Source organism: Littorina saxatilis, linkage group LG2 (assembly GCF_037325665.1).
Source record: "Littorina saxatilis isolate snail1 linkage group LG2, US_GU_Lsax_2.0, whole genome shotgun sequence".
In the NCBI taxonomy this organism is placed as follows: domain Eukaryota; kingdom Metazoa; phylum Mollusca; class Gastropoda; order Littorinimorpha; family Littorinidae; genus Littorina; species Littorina saxatilis.
In genome coordinates this window covers 20,850,600-20,853,099 of record NC_090246.1, presented here as the reverse complement: position 1 = coordinate 20,853,099, position 2,500 = coordinate 20,850,600, and the positions used below count along the sequence as shown (strand labels likewise).

The 2,500-nt window shown below is 42.2% G+C and overlaps 1 protein-coding gene across 13 annotated transcripts in view; it reads left to right on the top strand.

Annotated features, from left to right (window-relative positions):
• The first annotated feature begins 794 nt into the window (after positions 1-794).
• Positions 795-2,500, top strand: part of LOC138958453 (microtubule-actin cross-linking factor 1, isoforms 6/7-like) — a 148,436-nt gene continuing 146,730 nt past the window's right edge. For 7 of the 13 annotated variants that reach the window (XM_070329618.1, XM_070329610.1, XM_070329617.1 and 4 more), the window contains exon 1: positions 796-1,109. The gene's annotated coding sequence lies outside the window, so the exon portion shown is untranslated. Of the gene's footprint in view, positions 1,110-2,500 lie in introns of all 13 variants that reach the window. The other 6 variants (XR_011453408.1, XR_011453406.1, XR_011453407.1 and 3 more) reach the window with 1 other exon arrangement.

The window sequence follows — 2,500 nt, the reverse complement described above, 5'->3', positions numbered from 1 at the left end:
CCCCGTTGGTCAAAGGGAAATAACCATTCTCACTGCCACCAACTGAGAAGGTTATTTCCCTTTTACCATTAATATCTCCCTCTATAAGTCCTTGTAGAATCTTAATCCACCAATAACTCCCTAACCGTGTGTTTGACTGGTCCCAATTTTGGTAAGGACCGTCTCAGGAATGTATAGAACCTGTTCACCAAGTTTGGTGACGATCGGTCCGTTCATTCTTGAGATCTATATGCGAACACAAACAAACAAACAAACACATGGAGCGAATCCTAATCTTAATCTTAATCCACCAATAACTCCCTAACCGTGTGTTTGACTGGTCCCAATTTTTGTAAGGACCGTCTCAGGAATGTATAGAACCTGTTCACCAAGTTTGGTGACGATCGGTCCGTTCATTCTTGAGATCTATATGCGAACACAAACAAACAAACACATGGAGCGAATCCTATACACACCCCTATACCGGGGGTGTAATAAAAACAGATGTCTGATCAGTTGCCCTTGCTACCACCGTCGCCGGCCATGCAATGACCAAATTTGTCCATGTTAGGCCGAGGCGGGGAAACAGGTAAACTTCAAACGCATCTCTACTGAACTTGAAAAGCAACTGCACCGCGCGTTCAGCCAGAGATTAAAGGGACCGCGGTCCTGTCATGGCGTGACGTCAAAGGTCAAGCTATTAATAGCTGATGACCCAGGAAAGCCGTGTCGCGCGGCGTGACAGGCTAGCTTGTCCTGTCGTGTGTAGTGGTTCCGTGTGTAGCGCGGGCTGGAGTCCGTCAAATGCAGCACTTCGCTGTTTCGCACATTTTCTGACAAGCACACCTGAACAAGAGACCGAATACAATGTCGCGGACGCCGATTTGACAGGTGGGCCGAGCCCGGATTTTCCCTCTACCTGTGGGAATTTGTGATTTCGGTGTTTTCTGGCTGTGGAGTACCTGGATTTTTACCTGTGGGGCGGCGGTGTTGGTAAAGATGTGACTAGACTACACAGCTGCGTCTTCTGTCTTACCTGTGGGACAGCCGTTAAAAGGTGCACGGCAAAGGCGGAGGAGGGAGGAGGGACAGATAGCCTGAGGAGGGGTGTGACACACAAACTGCTAGAGGTGGGTTTGGTTGTTTACACTGCTTGAAAATCTCCACTCCTTTTCATAAGATCGCAACCCTGTGAGTAGCAGCACCTCCCCTTTTACTGTGCATAACTTGCCGGCTTGTAAAAGGAAGTTAAAAGAAAACACACAGGAAGTACTAGTGCGGTAGGGGGTTGCTGCTAATAGTACGAAGACTTCCTTGACACCTGTTCATACAATGTCGTATTTGCACGATTTGCAGTAATCAACCGTGATTGCGATCTTTGCATTAGCCATTACACTAAATGTCAAGGCATATTGCTCGCTGAGAGGTAGTTAGGTAGAAGCACTAATTATTAGGTGTTAAATTGGCAGTGTGTCTTAATGATTATCTACCCAGATCGACCAAGGAATCATTGATGTCCGCAGTTGCGATGTATCTGATTATGAAAATAGACAATCAAATGATTCACTTAAGTACGTATGGATTTAGGCAATCTAATCTATTAACCAAATCAGATAAACCGATGATCCACTCGACTGTTTTACAACGAAGTAGGTATGAATACACGTACTCATCAGAAAACAGCAACATGAACACATGAACATGGACTAGTTGCGACTTTCGTCTTCATCGGCATAAAATTAAGAACACTTGACTGAAAACCCCGAAAACCTCCGAAAAACCCATCTAAAATGACTAAATCTAACTTCAAATTGAAGTTTTTGACATGTCTAGTAGAGGTCATGCCTGATTCATGCTATTTGCACCCTTTTTTGTGTGTTTAGAATCGGATTTTCGACAAAGTCGATGTATCGATTTCAATGCAAGGGAGGCCACTCTTGTTACTCGAAAGCACAAGTATTGATGACGCCATGTGATTAGTGCTTCTGCTCCTTCGTTAATCCTCTCACAGACACAAAAATAAAGCCGTGAACTCTGAAAGTTGTAGATGTAAGTTATGATTTAAATCAAATATGTAACAAAACACGATCTAAGGACGAATTTTCTTAATTTTTGATGAGGGTTTCGGGGTTTTTCGGAGTTTTCGGGGTTTTTCGGAGGTTTTCGGAAACTAGTACCGAGAACAACAAGCAACTAAAAAGAAGAGTAGACAGAGAAAGAAAATGAAGAGAACGAGCACAGAAGAATACAGACAGTTCAACGTAACCTAACCTAAAAATTAAAAAAGAAAAAAAGAAAAAAAGAACTCTGCATTTTTTCCAAACTGGTATAAAAAGAATACAGACAGTTCAACGTAACCTAACCTAAAAAAAATTTAAAAAAAAAGAAAAAAAGAACTCTGCATTTTTTCCAAACTGGTATTAATCTAATATTCCCTTTTTAGTCATATAGCATGTCTGTGGTATCTATACACATTCGTGTGTATTTGTCTATCTGTATACATGTCTGATTTATACGATAC